We start from the raw sequence: 26,496 nt of genomic DNA, 5'->3' as shown, positions 1-26,496 counted from the left end.
CCACCCAGGCGCCCTGAATTGTACTCTTGATATGGGTGAATTAGATGGCATATGAATTAATATCTCAGAGCTGTTTTTAAATTAAATTAAAAAGTGAAAGGGAGACTGATTTAAATAAACTATTAAGCAAAAAATAATATAGGTGGGGAGTTGATAGAGAAAAAGTTGTGCAGAAGATGTGGACTGAAGTTTGGGAAAACACTGGTGGGCTTGCTAACAATGTGATCTTGGACAAGTCTCTTAATCTTTCTGAGCCTATTTCCTGACCTACGAAATGGGAGTAAGAATATCTCCCTTGATTTGTTAAGAGGGAGGGAACATAGCACCTAAAACCTTAACCCCGGGGCCCAGCGCATAGACTTCTGATAAAGGGGATGGTTGATAGCTGACTGAGCTCTGTCCTTTCATGTGTTAACTCCCCCATTCCTACCATAATCCGTTTAGTAGGTACTGTCATTCTCCTTCAGGAGCCCTGTGGAGTAGATATCTTATCCTCAAGTTACAGAGGAGTGAGCTGAGGCTCAAGGAGGTTAGGTAGCCTGCTTGGAGTCATACAACTAGTAAGTGGTTCCAGACCAGGTTCAAACCCTCATCTCTCTGATGGCAGAGCACTGCCCTTTCCCCTTCACCGCATTTCCCTGTCCCCACCAACCTTGAAGCCAGACCTGACTAAATAGGATCCACCCAGCTCTAGATGGAGTGAGGTGGACACGGGAACTCTGCATCCCTGTCTCACAGATGAGCATCCTGGGTCTTGCTGCCACCCTGGGACAGTGATGGGGACCCTGGTTCCTGGTTCTGGTTTCCCATTATCTCCCGTTTCCACTGGTCCAGTGGAAAATTCTCTTTCCTCATCCAGTTCTCCAGGGGCTGAAGTTCTTTCATTGGCCTCTTATTCCTGTTGCTGAGTCCCCACCACCTTCTGCTGGATTTTCTTTCTTTTTTTTTTTTAGAGATTATTCTTCATCATTTTTAAGTAATTTTTACACCTAACGTGGGGCTTGAACTCACAACCCCGAGATCAAGAGTTGCATGACTGGGCCAGCCAAGTGGCCCTGGACTTATTTTCTAGCATCCACTTCCCTGTTGAGACGTTGAGCAGTGGCCTAACATTGGACCAAAGTTAACCATTTACCCTTTGAGGCTCACCCAGGTGTCTAGGTCCCCGCCAGTCTTCTGGTTTGATGGTGACCTCCCCTCCAACAAAGTAATCCAACCTAGGCTACTTCTCTCACGGCCCATTTTAGGCCACCATCATCTCCTGCCTGGACAACCAAAATGGCCTCCAGTCTCGCTTGACTCCATTCCTTCTCCAAAGTACAGTTAAAACTGAGCTTTTTGGGGGCACCTGGGTGGCTCAGTCGGTTAAGCAGCTGCCTTTGGCTCGGGTCATGATCCCAGGTTCCTGGATCGAGCCCCATATCAGGCTCCCTGCTCAGCCGGGAGCCTGCCTCTCCCTCTCCCTCTGCTACTCCCCCTGCTTGTGCTCTATCTCTAGCTCTCTGTCAAATAAATAAATAAAATCTTAAAAAACAAAAACAAAAAACCTGAGCTTTCTGAAGTGCAACCTGATTATGAAACTCTCCTGCTTATCCTTTAGTATGTCTCCACTGTCCTTTTGATAAAGTCATGACCCCTTAGCCTGGCTTTTAAAGACCTCTGTAAACTGGTGTCTCCTGAACCCTTCAGCCTCTTCTCCCTGAGTCTTCTCTCCACTTACTACAAGACAGTCATGTTGACACTAGTTATAGTCTCTGAGTGCCTCTAGATATCCTTGACATACAGTCAGTGCTAACCAAACGGTAATTAATGCACCATGGCCACTTGCCTCCAGGCTTTGCATGTGCTGTTCCCTCAGTCTGAAATGCACTCCCACTCCCATTCTCCCAACCGTTCTGACTGATTCTTCTGGACTCTGCTTACATATCACCTCCTCAAAGAAGCTTTCCATGCCCTCTCAGTGTTAGGTGCATCTTTATGTGTTCTGACAGTATCCTGTGCTTTCTTCTATCATGATGAGGCAGAACTATAGCGGAGGAGCTGAAAACATAGGCCCTGGAGTCAAACTACTTGGATTTAAGTTCTAGGTATGCCACTCACCCCACCCATGTGACCTTGGGCAAGTCGCTTAACCTCTCTGTGCCTCCATTTCCTCATCGGTAAGATGGAAATAACAATAATACCTACTAATAGGATTCCAGTGAGGAGTACCTGAAACAAGGTATAGGTAATGGCCTAGTGCAGAGTCTGGCACATAGTAAACCCTCAATAAATATTAGCTACTATTATTTCAACATGCATCATAATCTATTATAAATACAAATCCCCTGCTTTGTCTTTCTCACTCTAAGCATCTTGAGGGCACAGAATGTGTCTCATTCATGATTGAATCTCTGGGTGCCCAGCATAGAACCTGACACATATAGTACTCAATTCATAATGAATGAATGAATGAATGAATGAATGTCTTGCTCCCTGGTTTATCTCGGATGACTTTACCTGATCCTGAAGCTCTCTTTGGATTCCCAAGACAGTTTTCCCTGCTCTGGATAGGCCAGAGCCCAAATCTTGTCTATGGTATTGTGATTTCAGATGGAAACACCTGGTGTCAGTACAAAGCAGAAATACCCGCAGGTGGTATAGAAGGAAAAGATCTCATGCAATTTGTCCTCTTGGCACCTCTGCCTCCCTTGGTTCTAGTTTGTCATGACTAGTTGTGGGCAGCACCCAAACAGAGCAGGTCAGTCATCCCTTCAACAAGGGTTTGCTGGGTCATGCCCTGTTGGGTGTTGAGGATGCCAGGAAGGGTAGGGCATGAGCGTTGCTTCCAGGGAGCTTCCTTAGGGGTGGCCAGGTCCAGGTCTGGCTGGTCAGACAAAGAGATGGGCAGTCCCATTGCAAGGTACACAGGGCAGATGTTGGGATCTGACCTAGCCTCACTGCTAGGAGCCAGGACGTGAATGCAGGACCAGGGAATCTGGTTCCCAGGATCTGGAGCAATTCCAAGGTTAGGGCAGGAGGTGAGCCACACTGAGAGAAGGCAGAATTGAGACTGGCAAAGGTCGGAATCCAGCAGGTAAAGCCCAACACCAGCACGGGGGCTATTGTCTGCTTGTTCTTTCTTCTTCTCCTCCCTCTTCTCCTCCTCCTCTTCTTCTCCTTCTCCTACTTCTCTCCAGGGAGGAGACTGAAAGCAGAGAGAAAGTCACTGGGGGGTTCCTGCTCCAAAAAGTAAGGGCAAATAAGGCAGCTTTGGGTCTCCTGTCAAGACCTACCTCAGGAAGGCAGTGGCTGTGGAGCTGGACAGCTGGGCCTCCTCCCGGGCTAGCTGTTGGCAGCATGATGAGGGGGATACTGAGGACTGGCTCAAGACCAGGAGTCTGCCGCTAGACCAGCTGTGTGGCCTTGCATAAGTCACTTCACCTCTTGGGCCTCCATTTAGAAAAGGAAGGTTGGGGGGTGCCTGGCTGGCTCAGTCAGTGGAGTGTGCAACTCTCGATCTCAGGGTTGTAGGTTCCACCCCACATTGGGTGTAAAGATTACCTAGAAATAAAATCTTTAAGGGGTGCCTGGGTGGCTCAGTAGGTTAAAGCATTGGACTCTTGATTTCCACTCGGGTCATGATCACAAGGTCAGGAGATCCAGCCCCGCGCCAGGCTCTGCGCTGGGAGTAAAGCCTGCTTGAGATTCCCTCTCTCCTTCTCCCTCCACCCCTCCCCACCTCCTCACACTCATGTTCTCTCTCTTTCTCTCTCTCTAAAAATAAATAAATTAATTAAATAAAATCTCAAAAAAAAAAAAGAAAAGGAAGGTTGAGACAGTGCTAAGGGTTCCTCCAACCTTAAAATATGAAGTCTTCTTTTTCTTTCTTTTTTTTTTTTTTAAAGATTTTATTTATTTGACAGAGAGAGACACAGCGAGAGAGGGAACACAAGCAGAGGGAGTGGGAGAGGGAGAAGCAGGCCTCCCGCTGAGCAGGGAGCCCGATGTGGGGCTCGATCCCAGGACCCTGGGATCATGACCTGAGCCGAAGGCAGACGCTTAACGACTGAGCCACCCAGGTGCCCCGAAGTCTTCTTTTTCAAAGCAGATTTCAAAGACCCAACAGGATGGCAATGGTAATCTAGTACCTGTTGATCCAAAAAACAATGCAAAATGATAAAAAAAAAAAAGTCACTTTTGAATCCTTTAAAGGAAACTGCATTTTGTTATTCACAGAAGCACCTACTGTCATTCATAAAAATTAGGGTACAAAATCCTTTTTTTTTTTTTTAAGATTTTATTTATTTATTTGACAGAGACACAGTGAGAGAGGGAACACAGGCAGGGGGACTGGGAGAGGGAGAACAGGCTTCCCGCGGAGCAGGGAGCCGGACGCGGGGCTCGATCCCAGGACCCCCAGGATCATGACCTGAGCCGAAGGCAGAGGCTTAACGATTGAGCCACCCAGGCACCCCAGGGTACAACATCCTTTGAGGCTTAGAATCACAGCCTCTGTGAAAAGCTCCTACCCAAATCCAACCAGTAGAGCTTTTATCTTCCTTAGAACTCACAGAAATTAGTCTCTTATACCTCCAGCTTGAAAAATACAAGGGACACCAGAGCACTGGGCCAGTGTTTTTCAAACTTTTATTTATTATAAAGTTCACCAATGATGATAATATGATGGAACAAAATCTGAAAGCAGAAGTGATAGGTGACATTTGTCACTTTTTGCCTGTCTAGCTTCAGAATCCCTTCCCAGGTGTGTGGAAGACGCCACCTTTTTTTTTTTTTTTAAGATTCCATCCATTCATCCGACAGAGAGAGAGACAGCGAGAGAGGGAACACAAGCAGGGGGAGTGGGAGAGGGAGAAGCAGGCCTCCCGCCGAGCAGGGAGCCCGATGCGGGGCTCCATCCCAGGACTCTGGGATCATGACCCCAGCCGAAAGCAGAGGCTCAACGACTGAGCCACCCAGGCGCCCCGGAAGACTCCACCTTATGAGTCTTAGTAGAAGTTCGAATCCGCGGCTCACCTCTCACTGTAGAGACGAAATCTAAGACAGGCTGCTTCCCAGCCTCCTTCATTGGCAGGACTCAGACATGTGACCTGGACTTGGCCAATCAGGAGCACCACCTGGATTCTGAATGCGAGAGCGCAGAGAGAACCCCTTAGAGAACCTTCTCCCTCGGGGGTGGCAGCCGCTGCGGCAGCCGTGTCCAGATTCCAGGGTGGCAGCCGCAGCCCGGTCACTGTTCAGGCCCAGCCCTCATTGTGGCACAAGCTTCCCAGGGTTCTGAGGCCAGGGCAGGGCTCTGGAGAGCTTCTGTGCCACAGTTTTGGCTGTGGCTGCTTCGGAGCACACTTCGTTCTCATTCATGCCTGGTTCTCCGGCCTTCCCGGAGATTCCATGGGCTACCCAACATCCTTTCCATAAATGCCTCTTCAGCTTTACTCACCCAGAGCCAGTTCCTGTTGTGCTTTTAAATCAAAGCCCTGGCTGATTCAGTCTTAAGTCAGTCTGGGCATCCAAGTTCTTTTTCTATTTTGCTTTGGTCACCCAGCTCTGAGAAAATTCTGATCATATAAATCGGTGGTATCTCAGTTCATATGGGCTGCTATAACAAAATACGGAAGAGTGGGAGGCCTACAAAACAACAAAAATTTGTTTCTCACAGTTCTGGAGGTGGCAAGTCCAAGATCACGGTGCCAGGCATGGTCGGGTGAGGGCTTTCTTCTGAGTAGCAGACTTCCTGTCAGATCCTCACACGACAGAAAGGGCTAGAGAGATCTGTGGGGCCTCTCTCATGAGGGTGTTAATCCCCATCATCAGGGCTCTGTCCTCATGACCTAATCAACTCCCAAAGGCCCCTACCTCCTAATACTATCACCTTGGGGATTAGGATTTCAACGTAAGAATTCAGGGGGAACACAAACATTCAGACCATAGCAGATGGTTATCAGTAATAATGATAGATACCATTACCTAGCACGCACTACATGGCAGGCCCTATTCCACACACTTTACGTATATTAACTCACTTAACAAACCTTTGAGGTAGATCTATCATTTAACATTCTCCTGTTATAGTGGAAAACTGGGGTACAGAGGAATGGAATAATTTGCCCAAACTCAAGGGTTTAAATCAAGACAGTCCTTCATGAGGATCTGTGCTCTTAACTCCTGCTAACAGCTTTTTTTTTTTTTTCAGTTTGTCTTTGAGATTACAATAGTCTTCAATTAAACCAATCTAGAAGCTAGAAAGAGTAGTATAAATTTTCGTTTCAAAGTTGAATGAGTAACTATCAAAATATCGAACAACTGCTCTTTATTTGCATCATAATCATAGAAGTCAGGCAATAAACAAGTAAAACTTACAAGTACTGAACAAACAAGACGGTTTTATCGCTTCGTCTTCGCTGGGATAAGCCTGGTGGTTTATGGAGCCCAGGGCACCCCGTGCAGGAAGCACTCTGCTCTTCTTCGTAAGCAGACATGCCCAGGCTGGCGTGGCGCGGAACCTCACAAGGCACACCCACGATCCATGCCAGTCTGGGCTCAGAGATGCCAGCAGGAGCTTATGCCAGAGTCCGCACAAAACTGAGTTTACAGAAAAATACTACAGTGATGAGGGTATGCCACAGGGGCATAGGAATCAACCGACAGACCTCCCAGGGGCCAAAGCTAGGACAATTTGAGGAACAAAATAAAGTCGCATTAGAGTATAGCCCAAAGCATAAAGTAAGTATCTGTGAGTCCATACTTATATGGTTTTTATTTTTATTTTTTTTTAAGATTTTTTTAAATTTATTTATTCATTTGAGACACAGAGAGAGAGAGCATGAGCAGGGGGAGAGGCAGAGGTAGAGGGAGAAGCAGGCTCCCCGCTGAGCCAGGAGCCTGAAGTGGGGCTCGATCCCAGGACCCTGGGATCATGACCCGAGCTGAAGGCAGACACTTAACCATCTGAGCCACCCAGGCGCCCCTATATGTTTTTTAAAAAAGAAAACTTGACAGTGGGAAAATCTGATAAACACTACTTCAGCTGGATGGTCATGATCTACATCAATAATCATAAACCATGTCAGTGGTATGTATCTTTGTACACTACGTGTGATGTGATGAAAATGGCACTTTATTTGTTATCTTCCTCCCCCAAACCTACAACCCCAGTCTACTTGTGAGAAAAGCATACGACAGATCCCAACAGAAAATTGTGTATCCTACAAAAATCCCACAAAACTCAACCAGTACTCACAAGATCATCAACAAGAAAAGTCTGAGAAACTGTCACAACCAAGAGGAACCCAAGAAGACATGGCTCTTTAATATAATGTGATAGTCTACTTGGGATACTGGAACACAAAAAGGACATTAGGTGAAAACGAAGGAAATTTGAATAAACTATGGACCTTAGTTAATAATGATGTCTCAACATTAATTCACCAATTGTGACTAATGTACCACACAAATGTAAGATGTTAATAATGGGAGAAAATGAGTGCTGAGAAGGGGGAGGGTGATATGCGCATTCTGTACAACCTGCTCAATTTCTTTCTAAATCTAAAATTTTCCTGGGTTGCCTGGATGGCTCAGTCGGTTAAGTGTCTGTCTTCGGTTCAGATCATGATCCCAGGATCCTGGGATCAGGTCCCGTGACGGGCTCCTTGCCTGCCGCTCCCCCTGTTTGTGCATGCGCTCTCTCTCTTTCACAAATAAATAAATAAAATCTTTAAAAAAATAAAAAATAAATAAAATTTTTCTTAAAAAATAAAATCTATATTGGGGTGCCTGGCTAGCTCAGTCAGTAGAGCATGCAACTCTTGATCTCAGGGTCGTTGAGTTCAAGCCCTACATTGTTTGGGGAGCCTACTTAAAAAATAATAATTATAAAAATAAAGTCTATTAATAAAAAAGGGTCATAAAATCGACTGCCCTCACCTCAAAAAACTTAGTTTACCTGGCAGTGCGACTTAAACCACGGAGGTCTTGACCGGCTAGACGTGTATATTTCATGCATTCACATTGCTACACGCTAAACACTTTTTAATAGCAGTTTTTAAAATACTGAACTATTGTTTCAAATAAACTTCTAATCTTCACATTGCATCCTTGGATTACCTCTGAGTAGCTGAGTACAGTTTGAACTGCTCTGGTGGAGGGAAAAATCACAGATATGTCCTTTGTCTGTCCCTAGAACACTGGATCTCTAAAACTCTGTAACATCAAGGCAAAGCAAAACACACTCTCTCCCCCTCCCCCACCACACCCAAACCACTGTGTGGCAACTGTTGGAAGCCAGAGCTGCAGTTGGCCTTGTGCTGCATTTGCCTGTCAAGCCCTGCGCTCCTGGGCAGTGGGAAGGGCAGAAGGCTGGTATGAAGTGGGGCAACAGATGGCTGGGACACGTCCTCTTGAAGCTCAGCTGCCCTGGCCAGCCTGCCAAGCTGTGTACATTTCAAATGTTTGAGGTTCAACCAAAAGAGACGAGTAATGATTTTAAATCACTTGCTGAAACACATGGCTAATCCCGGGGTAGCCAGCGAAGGGCGCTTTAAAAACTCACTTAAATCCAGTGGGGGACACGAGGAGACCCTGCGTGCTTTCTTGGCTTTGAACCCGGATCAGGCCGTCCTAGGGGCGGTCGGGCATTTGTCCAGGATCCCAGTGTGCATCCTGCTTTCTCTGCTTTTAGAAAGGGTGTGATGTTTTGGTCTGTGTGTTTATTTGGGGTGAGGAGGGGCAAGGCTGTTTAGCAGGCAGATTTGGATCCTGAGAAATTACACACCCTGACATTTGCCTCCTGGTCTGGAGTCGGGAGATCTCTAGTCAACCCACTTTATACGTTCGGTCAGTGCCGTTTCCCCGTCCTGGTTCGGGCCCTTATTTCTGGCCTGGATCATGCCAAAAGTCTCCTACTGTCCTGGCTTCTCAGTCCTGCGTCATTAGAATATTCCATGATGTGAGGTCATCTCTGTTACTATACAACATCTCCCATCTTGAATATGCCCTTTCCTTCCCCTTACATCTCTCTCCAGCTTCCATTTCTCTCCTTTACCACAAAGCTTCTTGAACTAATAGTCTGCTTTCCCTGGTTCTTTTTTTAAATTTATTTTTTATTTTTAAGTAATCTCTACACCAAACATGGGGCTTAAACTCACGACCCCAAGATCAAGAGTCTCATGCTCTACTGACTGAGCCACGTAGGCACCCGAATGATGATTTTGAAAGAAAGAACACAACTCATTGGTCACCTTAGGAGGATGCATTTTTGGAACATCTTTTCTTGTCTGGATTACTCCAACAGTCTCCTACAGCCCTGGCTTCTTGGTACAGTGTCATGAGAATCTCCTGCTACACAAGACCATCTTTGTTACTACACAGCATCTCCCATCTTGAATATACCTTTCCTTGCGCCTCCATCTCTCTCCAGCCACTGCTCCCATTTCTCCCCTTGGAGGATGTTCTATTCTGAGAAGTAGCAAATAAAAGTAAAGAATTAAGCATGTATCCCACCTTTCCTATATGAAAATGACCAGGTAAACCAAATAGTTGATGAGGGAACGTTCACCTTTATAGACATATTCCAGCTAAGAAATGAAGGAGAAAAAAAAAGAGAATTAGAACATCACAGTTTTACAACCTCTAGGGAAATCACCAGTCTAGGCCATGATCACCAACAGCTGCTAACATCACAAACCAAGAGAGTGAGATATTATGTGCCTCCTGATGGATGGACTCAATATCTCTTATGAAGTAGTTAGGATTGAATTCCAAATAAATAGCAAATAATGTTTGGTATAAGTATATCTCAAATATTCCATAAGACATAATAAAAACTATTTATTATTTATCTGAAATTCAAATTTAACTGGGCATCTGATATTTTTATTTACCATCCTGGCAACCCTAGAAGTAGTCTAGCCAAAAAAAAAAAAAAAAAAAAAAATCAGACCTAAATCTGATAAAGTCTTAAAAATCTAAGTACCAGGAAATATGGGAGACAGAAGAATATGTTAAAAACTACACCACCTTGGCATTGTCATCAGCAGAATGCAGTTGGTGAGGACAGACCACCCAATTTTTTCAACAGAGAGAGAGAGACAGAGAGAAAGAGGGAAGGAGGGAGGGAAGCAGGGGAGGTTTGCTTGGATTCTGGTTCAAAAGGTCAAGGGTAGGAACAGCCACTAAGAAAAATGGTCTGGTTTATGAGGGCCACGTGATTGACTCCAGCTTCCTCTCTGGTCTCCTGCCTCCTGCCTTACACTTCACGATCCTGCAGACACAGTGAATCGAGGCTCCCCAGAAGCAATCTTGAGAGACACTTGAGGTCAATTCTTGTTTTACTAAACCACGTTGCAAGCAGAGGGGTATTGTGGGGAGGAGAGAAAAGGCTAAGATCCTGCTTTCAGGGTGGGATGAGATAAGACCTGGATGTGGCAAGTGCAAGGCGAGCGGCACCTCAGAAAAGAAGCAGAGACACTTTGAAAAGAGGGTGAGGGCCACCTGGCTGGCTCAGTTGGTAGAGTGTGCGACTCTCAATCCTCAGGGTTGTGAGTTCGAGCCTCACATTGGGTGTAGAGGGTACTTAAAAACAAACAAACGGAAAACAACAATGAAATAAATAAAAAGAGGGTGATTAGGAAGTCCCGTCGGTGATGAGTGGTATGTGCCTGTCCTTTGCTTGCTCAGGGAATGCCTTTGCAGCAGGTGATTTGAATGCTGGGATAGGTCTCCAGGGCATAGCAGGTTGGTCCCGGTTATATTCAGGCCATCTCACAAAATGTGATTATTAGATATATGATTGCCTCCTGAAACATGGACTTTAACTGTTGCCATCTCAATACACCATAAGGGAATATTTTATTTTATTTTTTAAAGATTTTAAGTAATCTCTACACGCAATATGGGGCTCAAACCCACAACCCTGAGATCAAGAGTCGCACGCTCCATCCACTGAGCCAGCCGGGCGTCCTACCATAAAGGAATATTTTAGACGTAGAAACAAGGGACAGCTCACTGGGGCAGAAGATGGAGAATCATTTTCCCAGGCATCTGGAGACATTTCTGTCCGCGATGGAAAGCCCAGCTTGCTTCCGGTTTTGATTTATAGCTTCAATTCTGAGTGTCTGCCATGTGCATGTCTTGTGACGTGTTATGGCAGCTGTGATGAGGCTTGCATCACAATTATATCATGACCTTGGAAGGAGATCCCTGGTCAAGTTGGGCAATCAAGAGTCTCACTCTGGGAAGCACTGGCTGTTTTGAAAGACCTGCGCCTGGCACCATCTATTTACTCAAGAGTAAGATCAAAAGAGAGAAAGAAGAGATAAAGATCCTGCTCCCTCAGCGGCTCCCCTCTCTAGAGCAAAGGAAAAACAAAGAAAGAAAGATGATGAAAGGCAACTGAGTAAAGACCTTGGGCTTGAGTTGAAAGGGTCTCCTTATATGAATAAGACATTTAAAAAAATCTGAATAACACTGTTCTTCCACATCATCTTTTTTTTTCTTTTAAGATTTTATTTATTTATTTGAGAGAGAGAGAAAGACACGGGTGGGGAGAGGGGCAGAAGAAGAGAGACAAGTAGACTCCCCGCTGGGCAGGGAGCCCGATGCAGGGCTTGATCCCAGGACCCCGTGATCATGACCTGAGCCAAAGTCAGACCCTTAACCGACTGAGTCACCCAGGTGCCCTGCCACACCATCATCTTATAATTTATAAAAGTATCCAATTGATACTGCTATTAAAATATTTTGGGATTTTTTTGTTAGGTTTTTAGAGGAAAAACAAAGACCTAAACTTTTTTTTTTTTTTAAAGATTTTATTTATTTGACAGAGAGAGACACAGCGAGAGAGGGAACACAAGCAGGGGGAGAAGGAGAGGGAGAAGCAGGCTTCCCGCTGAGCAAGGAGCCTGACGCGGGGCTCGATCCCAGGACCCTGGGATCGTGACCTGAGCCGAAGGCAGACGCTTAACGACTGAGCCACCCAGGCGCCCCCAAAGACCTAAACTTTTTTAAATTATATTTTATCTTTTTTTTTTTTCTTCAGCTTAATCACACATCTATTCCCCAGACATGGCTCTGAAGGACTCTGGGTGGTCCAAAAACTCATCTCTTCCTGCAAAGATTGAGGTTTGTTACCACTGGGAATATGTCATCATTAGGCCAGCATTACTCAGGAAGGAGGCCTGGGGAGGTGTAGGGGCAGCATCGATGTGGGTGGAGTGGTGGCGCCGTGTGAGGCTGCCCCTAGGCGGGAGGCCCAGAGAGGCCAGAGGCCAGGGCTGCCCGTCACTGATTCACTGCAGGTGTGCAGTAGGGTTTGCTGAATGAATGAGCATGAGAAAGACTGTCAGTGCATAGGAAAGTTGTGCAATGTGTGTTAAAAATCAGAAAAAAGAAGCCTGATTTTTTCATTCAGCCAGTCTCACAGAGGATCTGAAAATGGCATTTCCAGCAGCTTCTCAAGGAAGCTGAGCCCACGTCACAGGAGGAAGAGGTAGGAGAGACAGCCCTGGATTCCATCAGCACTCAAGAACAGCACCAGAGTCCCAGGAGATGTGAAAAATAATTTTTATGGGAACAAATGCCAAATTGCTGCCCTTCAGATGAAGACTACAAGCTTTTTTGTGCACACTGAAAAACCTCAGGCTTGGGAGTCTGTATGATTCGTCTCCTTGGGCTGCTGGAAGTACCACAACTTCGGCGGCTTGAAACAACAGGAATTTATTGTCTCATAGTTCTGGAGGCAAGGAGTCCAAAACCCATGTGTGGGCAAAGCCACGCTCCCTCTGAAACCTGTAGGAGAGTCTTTCCTTGCCTTGCTTGTGGTGGTTTGTCGGCAATCCCTGGCATTTCTTGGCTTGCAAGAAATCTTGGCCTCCAGCCTTCACGTAGCCTTCTCCCCGTGTGTCTGCCTACACACGACTATCTTCTTAGAAAGACACCAGTCATATTGGATGAGGGGTTCTTCCTACTCCGGTATGACCTCATCTTAAATAATCACATCTGCAATGACCTATTCCTAAAGGAGGTCAGATTCTGAGGGACTAGAGTTAAGATTTCAATGTAACTTTTTGAGGGGAACATAATCCAGTTCATAACAGGGGCAGTTTGGGAACATGTCACAATTAAAACAGGATTCAGAGACTCAGTTGACCCAGAAAATCAAATTGTTACCTGTTTGGTTACTACCTTCTGAAAGTGGATAGGAAGCATCAGGCTCCAATTGACCAAATTTCACAAAGTATTAGCCAAGCCCGTCTGGCCAAGCCCTTCTGGCCTGCTGTTTTCTAGAACTCGAGTCCAAGGGTCATGCTAACTGTGGGTAACTCAGTTCTGGCACACTCATTTCCTGCCTTTTCTTCCAGAGCAGAAGCTCAACAACCTTTAGATGCATCATTAGGACAAAAAATTTCTTTACTCGTCAGTCTCTGGCCCTTCATGAGCTCCATGGCTGGCAATGCCTTCGCTGCTAATTCAATGCTCCTCATTCCTATTCTATCATTCTATCATGGCACACAGAGGGAGAAAAGGTAGCATTTGGAAAGCACTAGGGAAAAGGGACAAGTCTCCTCTAGCTACCTCTAGACACCTACCTACTGGGTCCTGGAAGGGATGCCTAGGGCTAGATGACTGTACCCAGATGTCAATCTAGGACTCTGACTCTACCACCCCAATTCTCCCCCTCAGTGGCTCTCCACTTGGTGACTCCAGACTTTTTCCTCACATACACCCAATTCACCTATATGAAAGGAAACAACCAGCATAAATTGGATCATCTCTATGAAGAACAGCCACAGTTCTAATTCCTTAGGAGAGGAAACTTTACAGTTTAGATCTAGAATAGATCTAAAGTGTATAAGATCACAAAGCAGTCCAGAGCCTAGTCCAGGATCCAAGCTAGAACCCAGGATCACAGTCTTCTCCAGGTTGAAGTCCTTCCTCATGGAAGATGAAGGTTTCAGCATGAGGACAGATGGCTGGCTTGTGAGCAGGGAATGGGCTCTTGACTGGCTCTCTCTTGGGTTACCTGAAGAGATTGAGCCAGCTTCCCTAGGCTGCAGTTTCCTGAAATGGTAGCGTCTCCTCAAAGGCACAGATTCTTCTCAAGTACTTCCTCCTCTAGGCAGCCCTCCTTGACCATCTAGCCTGAATCTGGTGACCCTTCTCTGTGCTCTGGCACCTACTTTCACCATTGCACCCATTGTACTATAGAGTAACTTATTGTCTGCCTTTCTTACCAGGCTGCAAAGCTCCTGGCTTGTAGTTTCCTTTTATTGCTCATGGCTAGCACTTGGTGGGCACCACCAGCTTTCTGAATGAAATGAATGTCACAAATCACTTTGGGGACAATGGATGACTACTTCCACAAGTCACACACAATTTCTGCTTGGTGCCCTTACCATCTCCTTCTCTACTCACAGCTGGTTCCTGGCAGTTATCAAATTGGCTGTGTTCTTTTACTCAGGGACTATCCTGGTGGCTCTTCCTACTTTCATGCCAATCCCTCTTGCTCAGTTCTGGTTTCCTCAGTTTCCATGGGTTGCCACCTACCAGGATTTTCCCACTGAGAAGGGGTTAAGAGGCGCTGGTTACATTTCTGCCCGTGGGCATCTCCTGATTGTTCTTCACTCCTTCCTTGGCAGCTGGCGTGTGGGCCAGGTCTGATCACCTGACCCAGGTCAATACCTAGAGCGCCAGGCTCCTGCTCATTAGGGAGAAGGGATCTGGCTGTCTGTGACCTTCATTCATTCATTCATTTTTTCACTCATTTATGTCCCTCCTGATTTATTTATTTATTTACCGTAATGGCTTTATTGAGATATAATTCACACCATAAAATCCACCCACCAAAATGGGCGCCTGGGTGGCTCAGTCGTTAAGCGTCTGCCTTCGGCTCAGGTCATGATCCCAGGTCCTGGGATCGAGTCCCACATCGGGCTCCCTCCTCGGGGGGAGGCCTGCTTCTCCCTCTCCCCCTCCCGCTGCTTGTGTTCCTGCTCTCACTATCTCTGTCTCTGTCAAATAAATAAATAAAATCTTTAAAAAAAAAAAAAAAATCCACCCACCAATTCATTGGTTTTAGTATATTCATAGTATATGCACAGAATTGTGCAACCATCACCACTATCTAATTCCAGAACATTTCATTACTCCCAAACCTCATACCCATCAACAGTCCTTCATCAACCCCCTTTCCCCAGGCCTTGTCAACCACAAATCTACTTTCTGTCTCTATGGATTTGCCTGTTCTAGATATGTCATATAAATGCAATCATCCAATATGTGGCCTTTTGTGTCCGGCTTGTTTCACTTAGCATAATGGTTTCAAGGTTCATCTATGTTGTAACGTATATCAGTAGTTCATTCCCTTTTTAGGGATGAATATTTCGTCTTCTGGACATACTACATTCTATTTATCTATTCATCAGTTGGTGGACGTTTTGGTTGTTTCCACTTTTTGGCTATTTGAATAATGCTGCTATGAACATTCATGTACAAGTTTTTATGTAAATATATATTTCAATTATCTTGGAGATATATATATATATATATATATACACACACACACATACACCTAAGAGTGCACAGTAGCTTTTTGTTTAACTTTTTGAGGAACAGCTGAATGTTTTCAAAGAGGCTGTACCATTTTGGAGCCCCACCAGCACTGTATGAGGATCCAATTTCTCCATATCCTTGTCAACACTTGGGGTTATCTGTCTTTTTTATTTTAACCATCCTAGTGGGTGTGATGTGGTATCTCACTGTGCTTTTTTTTTAAGATTTTATTTATTTATTTGAGAGAGAGAGAATGAGAGAGAGAGAACACCTGAGAGGAGATAGGGTCAGAGGACGAAGCAGACTCCCTGCCGAGCAGGGAGCCCGATGCGGGGACTCGATCCAGGGACTCCAGGATCATGACCTGAGCCGAAGGCAGTCGCTTAACCAACTGAGCCACCCAGGCGCCCCAGTGTGCTTTTGATTTGCAATTCCCTGCTAGCTGATGATGTTGACTTTCTTTTCATGTGCTTATTGACTATTCGTATGTCTATTCAGTTAAAAATTGAGTTGTCTTTATTGTTGAGTTGTAAGAATTTTTATATATTCTGGCTACAAGTCCTTCATCAGACACAGGATTTGCAAATATTTTCTTCCATTCTGTGGGTGGTCTTTTCACTTTCTTAATGGTTTTCTCTGAAGAGCAAAAGTCTTAATTTTGAGGAAGTCCACTTTATCTGTTTTTTTCCTTTGTTGTTTGTGCTTTTGATGTGATATCTAAGAAACTGTTGTCCAATCTAAGGTCATGAGAATTTGCTCCTGTTTTCTTCTAAGAGTTTTATACTTTTTAGCTGTTACATTTCGATTTATGATCCCCTCTCTTATTTTTGGTTTGTCATTTCCCAAGGTCAAAAGCATTTCATAGCAGTATGTTTGGTACTCTTCTCTGCCTCATCTGTTGTCTTTACCCTGGGATGAGACACTTCCTTAAAGAAGTTGTTCATATTTAGTTGTTCTGTGAAACAGACATTTATACCTTCAGCAACCTTCGGCTTCCATCATGCCAAAAACCAACACATATGTAATAAAATATGCTTGTCAGGATCCAATCAGGCTGATACTCCAGGCGTTAACCCTTTTGGAGGTGGTTTGAAGCTTAAACCAGGACAGATAATCTCCTGTGACCTCAATCTTGAGGAAGGAGGAATACAACTGCAGAACTCGTCAGCGGGGGACCTTGATGCTTGGCAAGCTGTCACCTCACCACAAGCCGGACCACCCAGGTCCCTTTCTGCATCTGTGGCTTATTGTTCCTATGGTTTTGGTTTTTCAATTCAGCCATTGTCTGAGCCATTGTCTGCAAAGATGTTTGGGTTTGAAAATCCTTTATTATGCCTCTGAGCAAATGATACCACATTTTCTCTAAGCCCTGCATTCCTTGGTCTTTGAAAGTTGATAACAAAATTAGTCTTAGTTGCCTTGGACATTGGTTTTTGTATGGTTGTTGGTCATTTCAAAATGGTATGTTTTTTCTCCTATTCATCAGCCAATCCTTCAACTTTCTATTTATTTGAATCCTTTCCAAAACAAGAAATAAATTCATTTTAAAAAATCAAACTCTGTTTTTCATCTGGCTAAGTTTTCTAGGATTTAGATTTAACACAACTGGAAGAAGAGTACCAGAGAGAAAGATAGTTTAAATCTGATATATCTTTACATATGAAGCCATTATTTTATCCTTTTTTGAACCAAACCTCCCCAAACAACATAGTGAGCAAGGGCTACATTTATAACTTTCTACAATGAGGTAATCACCTTCCCTAGGGAGAAGCAGCTAGAAGCTGGCCATCCAAAATCTTCACCTTCTAGTAAGCCAGCCCTTACAATAATCAGATAGACAGCTCAGTCACTCTTCCAAGAGAGATTCTGAAGCTGATCTGTGATTATCTTTTGTTATCCAATAAAGGGAAATCGCATCCACCATCCAAGAAGCCACTGTGTGGGGAAACCTACAAAAGACCACAGAGCACATAAGCTCTTGGCTGTTAAAACTCCATGCCATTTAGAAGTGTCGATCCAAGGATGGACTTGGTTTCCTCTGCTGCTGATTTGCTCCGTGGCATGCCAGGCTCTTGTGGTCAGGACAACATAACCAGGATCCAAAGCCCAAAGAATGGCATGGGGTCTTGGCCCATCTCACTCAGTCAGAATGCCTTTTAATGGAAATAACCGGGTTAATAACATGTATGTAAAATTGATTTAAAATTGAGAGCTTAAGAGATCCCTATGAGATCTTGTTGATCTAGTTGAAAAGAAGCAACTATAAAATGGTATGATGGCCCTGTTTGTAAACTGTTTATATGTGTTTAAGTCTGGGAAAGAGATATGTTAAAGTGTTTCTCCAGATAATAAAACTACAAGTCTTCCAGTTTATACTAAAAAGTAAATAGATAGATAGATAAGTAAATAATTGTAATGAATATATTTTACTTCCATAATAAAAAAAATAATTGGACGATTTCTATTTTTGAAAGAAAAAAAAAGAAAAAGAATTACGTCTTACCCTGAATTCAAATGCATGTTCTGAATTTTTAAAATAGGTAGCCAAGAGTATATATTTGAATCTGCTACTCTGCAGGAAAACTTAAAAATAACCAGCCTTTAATGGTGGAGAAGCAGGCCAAATGTCCGCTGCTGGAGAAGGCTGGCCCAGCCCTAAACGCCAGTCAGGTCTCAGGGCAGCCGACTCATGGTGCTTCTGCCCCCTGCTGGACAACTCTGGAAAGTGCAGGCTCTGGCCCAGGTAGTTTCTCTGGGGAAACCCTGAGAGATCCTGAGTGTTTACAAACCCAGGGACACTTAGAAAAACTGGCCTTATTGCTCAAAACTATTCCGGAAGGTCTTGCCACAGGGACACTACTCATGTAGCAATCTTTTCATGCTCCCTGCCCCTTTTTTTTAACACATATATTTGTTTTTTAAATGTCAGACTTTAGTTTAAGCATTTACATATGGATAGAATGTACAGATAAAAACGGATGTTTTTGTGCTATCCCTCCCCCCTCTGTTTTATAGTATAAATTGTATTGTGTTGCACTTTGTAAATTAATGCAATAATTGTATTCTCTGACTTACTGTTTTCACCTATCGATATCTCCGGGCAGGGCCAGTACCAGGGTGTGACAACTGAGACCCGCAGGACATTGAGAATGGCCTTCTTGCATTTTGTGGCCTTTGTCATTACATGCAGGTCAGCCTCTTTCTTTGGGACCTCTGAATAGCATTCTATGGTATGAATAGGACAGGCTTAACCATTTTCCTCTCAATGAACCTTTAGGTCATTTCCAGTTTTTAGGTGTTACTAAAATGCTTTGTTGAAATCCTTATAGGGGCGCCTGGGTGGCTCAGTCTGTTAAGTGGCTGCCTTCAGCTCAGGTCATGATCCCACGATCCTGGGATCGAGCCCTGCATCGGGCTCCCTGCTTCTCCCTCTCCTACTCTCCCTGCTTGTGTTCCCTCTATCGCTGTCTCTCTGTCTCTGTCAATTAAATAAATAAATAAAATCTTAAAATTAAAAAAAAAGAAATCCTTACAGATGCCTCCTTGTACATATAGTCAAAGTCATAATTTCATAGTGCTACTTTCTTTCCCTCTTCTCTTGCGTTTATGCTTTAAGCCTGCCAGGATCCCGGATGGCGTCAGTGAACCCTGCTCAGATCATCTGTTTACCTGTCCTCACAGAGAGTGCCCACACTGAGCTTCAAATAATAAAAAGAAGCAGAACCATGTCGAACACTGTTTGAGCACTTACCAGGGGCAAGCACTGTGTGAAACGCAGCTCAGTCATTTCCTTACTTTATCTTCACAACCATCTCATGAAATAAGTACTCTCGTCATGTCAATTTCACAGAGGAAACCAGCTTGGAAAAGATGACTCTCTAGTTGATGGAATTCAGCCTCAAGCGTGGGTGTCTGGTTTTAAGGATTTCCTTTTTACCACTCCAGGTAGCTTAGCCATTAACTGCCAACTGACCCTTGGAGAAGGCGTCACCTCCTGTGCCTGGTTTCTGACCTTTCACACAGAACAACAGCCTTTATAGTTTTCCTTGTTTTCCACAAAAGATTCTTGAAAGCATGAAATAAGATTTTTTAAAAAAATACTAAATGTAATACCTCAGCTATTTTTTTTTTCTTGTTTTGTTGTGGTTTCGGTTTTCTGGGGTTTCGTTTTCTTGATTCATGGCCTTACAGCTATATGACCCTTTCTACCCAGGGCCAACCCTGATGGGTTTCTCCCTCAGCTTCCAGATACCTAAAATTCTACAGTTAGAAATTACTTCATTTGATGTCAGTTCACAATGATATGGGAGAGGCTACACAGAAGTTCTCAGCCATTTTCCTACCTTAGCATGAGGGCATTTGTGGTCTTTCCTGAGAGCTAGTTTTGAAAGAGGAGAGAGGGGAAAAACAGGAATGCTCTAAGCCTGGATTAAAAGGAAGCCATGCTAGGTCATCGCCCTAGAAAAGCTCTTGCACACATACACCAGGATTTACGTGCAAGAATGTTCTTGGCAGCATTGTTCGTAATAGACTCAAACTGGAAACAACCCTATCCATCAGGAGGAGGAGAGAAAGACGCATTGTGATGTCTTCATCCAATGGAATACAATGCAGTGATGAAAAGGAGTGACCTGGGCGCCTGGGTGGCTCAGTTGGTTAAGCGACTGCCTTCGGCTCAGGTCATGATCCTGGAGTCCCGGGATCGAGTCCCGCATCGGGCTCCCTGCTCAGCCGGGAGTCTGCTTCTCCCTCTGACCCTCCTCCCTCTCATGCTCTCTGTCTCAAATAAATAAATAAAATCTTTAAAAAAAAAAAAAAGGCGTGACCTGCCACGAGGGCCAGTGACTTGTTTGAATCTCACAAACATAGTGTTGAGGGAAATAATGTTGACACAGAAGAATGTATTCAATAGGAACCCCTACATGTGAAGTTCAGATAGGGGGTAAAAGTACAGAGAATACAAAGAAAATTAATATTCTGAATGACAGGATAATAGTAGTTAATTCTAATGAGGAGGGAGAGGGTTGTGATGACTCAGGGGACCCACAGGAGGCTTCTTGGATGCTGATACTTGCTACTTTTGATCTGGGTGTTGGTTACACAGATGGTGGCTTTGCAATTATTTGTTAAAACTCTACAAATACGTTTTATGTATTTTATGGATATATGTTTTATCTCACTTTTTTGAAAAAACTAAAAGGAAGGAGGGAAAGAAGGAAGGGAGGGCAGGGAAGCCAGTCCCTCAAACTAGACCTCATTTCTTTGCATAGCTAATCCAGACCAGGTTCTAGGAGACCTGGAAGAAGGGGGCTCGGGTTTGGGACAGGTGGCAAAAGGCTCTGTGCATAGCATCAGGGGGATATTCATAGCATCGCTACCAGATACCGCCAAACAATTTTCCAAAGTGGTTGAACCAGTTTATCCTCTCCCTGGAAGGATGTGATGTAGTGTTCCCATTGTTTTACATGCTATCATTTGATATTGTTGGATTTTTAAACTTTACTGCTTTTATGAGATGCGTAAAGTTACCTCATTATTATTTACATTATCCTAATAATTAATGAAGTTGAGCATCTTTGTATATATTTTTTATCTTTGTGAAATGTCTATTTAAGTCTTTTGCCCATTTTTTTCTACTGGGTTATCTTTTTTTTTTTTTTTAAGTAGGCTCCACTCTCATAGTGGAGCCCAATACGGGGCTCGAACTCACGACCCTGAGATCCAGACCTGAGCTGAGATCAAGAATCAGACCCTTAACCAACTGAGCCACCCAGGCACCCGCCCGTTTTTTCTTATTCATATATTGGAATATGTATATATTTTGGATATTAGGGCTTTGCTAGTTGAAAAGATCTTTTCCCATTCTATGGCTTGTCACCTGCATTTTTCTAGGTGGGAGGGACAGAAGCAGCAAGGGTTTGCCACCTCTGAATTCCTTTGCCTACTGCTTGGGTGCCTCAGGGAATTTGCTCAGCCTTCATGGGCATTGGCTACCCTTTCTAACCCAACTTGGAGTTCCTGGCTCCACCACCACCAGCCCTTCTCTCCTCTCCAGAGGCAAGCTGCCCAGGAAGCAAATGAGCCCCAGTGAGAATGATGATGTTAGCTCCGTGCAAATGGAGCCTGTTTTGTGTTTTCTCCTACTCTCCTGCCATTAACAGAGAAAATGGAGTCTTGGCACTGTCTCAACCACATAAACTTCTACTTCATACAACGGTGCCAAAAAGAACAAAATAGGAAAGGACGCAGAGGTCGGCCAATTTCTAAAACCCTTTGTACCTGCCTGGATTTTACTGTCTGGACAAGAGTAAATGCTACCTGAGACCTGTGAGCCTGATGGGGCCAGGGCAGACAGAGAGGTGTGCATGGTGCCAAGGGACAGTGGGTCACATTACCTGCATCAGCTCTTGAAGCCAACATAAACCATGTGGCTAATGGGCTTGGAGGTCATTAGCAACCCTTTCTGCAATACTTACTTGAACTTGAGACTAGCTTCCAGTGGAAGGGAGAGGTAAATTGGGTTGTAGATGTAGTGTTACTCTATGCTAATTCTTGCTGAGAGGAGGCCTGACTGTCTGGTGGGGAGGGTGTGGTGGATCCAGAATTATGGTCAATTTAAACAGTTTATTTTCACATGTGACCCGGACAAAAATTTTTGAAGTATAGTCAGGCTGTCTTCCCCACCCCCAACCCTACCTGTTCACTCATCCCGACCTCTTTGAGGACAATCTTGGTTTGTGTGACATGGCCAGTGGGCTGGTGCATGCTGGGGCGCGGGGGTGGGGGGTGGGGGGTGGGGTGGGGGAGGGGGAGAGCCCCCTGCAGCCTGGAGCCTTTGGAAAACTGAGGATTTAGGAAACTGCCTTACGGGTGGAACTCTGGAGGCTGGTGAACTTGCAGCGTCTGTAATATAGTATTATTCCTTCCTCAACTGACCTCTCTGGGAGATATTTTTGGCTAAAGGCATAGTGACTTTCAAGGCTGCCTGGAGTCAGACCTGTGTTTCTTTTTTCTTTACATGTTTTATTATGTTCAATTAGCCAACATAGAGTACATCATCAGTTTTTGATGTAGTGTTCAACGATTCAATAGTTGCTTATAACACCCAATGCTCATCCCAACACGTGCCCTCCTTAATACCCATCACCCGGTTACCCCATCCCCCCCACCCCCAGACTTGTGTTTCTTTTGACCAGGATGTAGTGCTAAGTTAGGCCTTAAGGAAGGAAATGGGGGCGCGTGAGTGTATCTGGGTCACACTCACGTGCTTCTCTATCTGCACCAGCAGCATCCTATGTACAAACAACACATATTCCACTGGTATAGCTGTGCAGGACATAAAAGCATTGAAAACCTGGGACCCTGGGGAACCCCTGGACTTCCCAGCAGGCGTGACTGACAGCTGCTCTGGTGGCCCCCTGGCTGGAGCAGTGATTAGAGCATCTCCTCTGTAGCCACGGAGATGTGGTTTTTTAAAACTTAGGGCACATCTTTACATCAACACTTACCAGGTTCAGCCTGGGTGGCTCAGTCGTTAAGGTTAAGCGTCTGCACTGGGCTCCTTGCTCAGCGGGGAGCCTGCTTCTCCCTCTGCCTGTAGCTCCCCCTGCTTGTGCTTTCTCTCTCTCTCTTCCTCTCTCTCTCTGTCAAATAAATAAATAAATAAAATCTTTATTTTAAAAAAAAGAAAAAAGAAACTTATCAGGCTCAGTCCATTCCTCCACCTGGTGAGGTCTGTTTCAGGTTGTGTTTTGTCAGAGGCCAGCCAGGGATGATTTGAGTGTGAGTTACTTATTTGGGAGGCACCCCTGGAGGAACTGTGGGCCCAGTGGCTGCCCGCGACCCGCCAGGTGACCTCGGAGGTGGGCAGCGGCACCCAGGGCCCTAAACGACCTCCAGAGCCTCAGGGCTGCCACTTCGCTTCTGCCTTCCAAATCTCATGGGATCTTTCTCTTGTGGCCAAGCCCAGTGTGTACAGCACTGGGGAGGGAGTTCTGGAAAATGTAGCTCCAGCGACACGGTAAAATCCCTCCACAATTCTCCCAATGAATGTGCAGAGAAGACGATTCTCGGTCTACAAAGTCCGACTCGCAGCACAGCATTTTCTTTGTTTTCCACATCAATTGGGTTTCTGCCTCGGAGCCCCATTCTGACAGACAGTCATGCCTGGTGTTTCCCCTCGGGGACCTGGTGAAGGTTTCGCAATCTTCCCCAATTCCGAGTTGGTGGCGCCCTGCTCGCACTGGGTCATTGTTTCCGTGACTCACTTGGGACATGGGATTTGTCTGCCAGGCTGAGGGCCCCAGTGCTTTTCTTCTCTGGAGTTTTGTCACATCTCTGGGGCCTTGCCAGGAAGCCAAGACTGAAGGGGGTCTGTTCCTTTCAACCTTCTTAAAGACATTCCACTGTAAAACTCTTGAACCTTTTTCTTTTCTCTTCATTCTGCTTCTACCACAAATCTGCATTCTTCTAAGTGCTTGGTAAATGAGAAACCAAAGTCTCTGCTTTCTGCCATTTCATATACTTTCTCTGTAGCAGTAAAGCATAAAAGCTCCCTGCTTGATGGGAAGAGAATATACAGGGAGACAGAGGGAAAAAAAATCCCATAAATTAATCTCTTAAAATACATACTGTCCAGGCACCTGGAGCCGTGGTGGCTCTTTCTTTGTGTCTGGATGAGGACGCTTTGTCGGAACAGCAGCTAGAGCCGGAAGCCAGCATCCCCCTTGGCTGTCACCACACTCTCTGCCTTGCCCCCTTGCCCAGCCTGCTTCTCCCAGTTGTGCTGAGGCGATGTGGGGAGGGAGTGGCTCCAGCGTGAGGCCTTCAGTCCACAGGAAACTTCTGGATACCCTGAGGGGCCGAGAGATAGACACGCTGTTGAGGACATGATGCATCTTGTTGCCCACAGCGGTAGTCCAGACTTCTGCCGGCATGGCAAGCCTTCCTGCCTCGGTGACCACCGTGCCCTGAGACCTGCTGATCACTTAGGTTTTTATTCCTCCCAGCAAAGAAAATACAGCCACTCAGTCAGCCACCAACTCAGGGCTTGACCGAAGCGAGACCCGCTAAATGAAATGCATTTGCAGATTATATGTGACAGAAGCATAGAGAAAAAAGATGAATTAAAGGGAAAAAACCGTCTCAGTGGATCTCATACCAGTGGATACCTGACCCACCTAGGCCAAGCCCTGGAACCACCAAAGCAGCTGGATTTAAGACAAGTCTAGGCAGACCTTACCTAAAGGTGCAGAATTAAAGTCAGCCCAGGAAGACTCCAGGAAAAAAGGCAGCAAGCTTTCAGGTGTTCCAGTGATGCCAACATGCAATGAGCTGGACGCTATGCTGTTTACAGTAAGAGATGATGCACTATATTTGCATACATATGTGATATGTGGAGACTGTGTACGTGGGTGTCTCAGATAGCAACCTCAGCAGGTCTAGCACTGCGTGCAGCACAGAGCCTGGAGAGTAATACGGTATGGCTACATCATCTGTTGACACTTAAGGAGCTACTTAGTTTCTTCTGGCTGAGACTTAAATTATTCTTTTTTTTTTTTTTTTTTTAGTTTATTTATTTACTTATTTAAGCAATCTCTCACGACCCCAAGATCAAGAGTTGCACACTCTTCCGTATAAGCCAGCCAGGCGCCCCTAAAATATAAAATTCTTACTAATTTACTCAGAATACTATAATTTCCAACACACAAAAATGCTTACATCTTTATATACATGTTCACCTATCCACTTTTACTATGTATCTGTCATCTAGCTGCTGCTCGGGATGATGTTCAGTACTCTGCTGCTTGGCAATCCTTTTCCAACTGGAGTCTGAAAATACTGGCTTAATTGAATATTCTCCCTGAGAGTAATTTCATACTGTTGCCAAGGATTTGGTTGCACTTGTGTTTCAGACTAGTTGCACTTGACACTCCTTTCGTGTTATTTCACTCCCGATTTTATTCACATACCCCCTTCCCCCTGCCCTTCCTTAGGTATGCCCTCCACCCGCCACACAGCCCAGCACATCTGCTCTCTGGCATTGTGCTGTCAGAAGACATTCGTGTATTGCTGGCTTCCTGATTTTGCGCTCAGGCTGATGAAATGCTGAAATCAGCTAGAGGAGGGAGGTTTATTGGTATCAGGAAAAATGTAGGCTGTAGTTGTAAACTGATAACGGATTGAAAACTCAAGTTTGCTGCTTGCGTGACATGAGCTACTCACCTGGGCGTAGTGAGCATCTCCTGCTGCCAGGTCCTTTTCCCTTGTGAATAATTATGTGCACCTTTCTAAAGAGAAAGATACTACGTGATAACCTGAGCACAGTCTTCAACTATTTTTACTTCCCTATAATCTCTCCATCTTTACATCTTTTAGGAAACCATCTCTTGCCATGAGAAACACTGAAGCAGAGCGTTTGGGGCAGCACCTAGCATCTTGTCCTGGTGCTGCAGAGAGCGGGTGCTGAGGTGTGGACCCGCAGCTATTAGGGCAAAAGCCTTTGCCCACTATTCTTTGGGGCCAGCGAGCTAGGAGGAATAGCCGGGACCAAGTATTAGGAAGTCCTTTCTGGAGTACTGGAAGGTCCCCAAGAGGAGCCTTATAGGATTTGCGGCACAGGTGGGGGGAGAAATGAGAACTATTTATTTATTTATTTATTTATTTTAAAGATTTTATTTATTTATTCATGAGAGACAGAGAGAGAGAGAGGGAAGCAGAGGGACAAGCAGGCTCCCAAGGAGCAGGGAGCCCAACGTGGGGCTCGATCCCAGGACCCTGGGATCATGACCTGAGCCGAAGGCAGACGCTTAACCGTCTGAGCCACCCAGGCGCCCAAATGAGAACTATTTAAAAGAAGTGTTTGAGGCTCTCTGATGCTGGGCCTCATCTTCTCCTGGCTTCTCACAAATTGAGTGTGGAAATAGAAAAGGGAAAAAGATTATGCAAGCA

The 26,496-nt window shown here is 45.0% G+C and overlaps 1 pseudogene; it reads left to right on the top strand.

Moving 5' to 3' along the window:
• Nucleotides 1–24,434: 24,434 nt before the first annotated feature.
• LOC110571725 lies at nt 24,435–24,878 on the top strand (annotated as a pseudogene).
• Nucleotides 24,879–26,496: the final 1,618 nt, after the last annotated feature.

This window comes from Neomonachus schauinslandi, chromosome 9 (assembly GCF_002201575.2).
Source record: "Neomonachus schauinslandi chromosome 9, ASM220157v2, whole genome shotgun sequence".
NCBI classification, from domain to species: domain Eukaryota; kingdom Metazoa; phylum Chordata; class Mammalia; order Carnivora; family Phocidae; genus Neomonachus; species Neomonachus schauinslandi.
The sequence above is the reverse complement of the archived record's forward strand: the minus strand, read 5'-3'. Positions and strand labels throughout refer to the sequence as shown.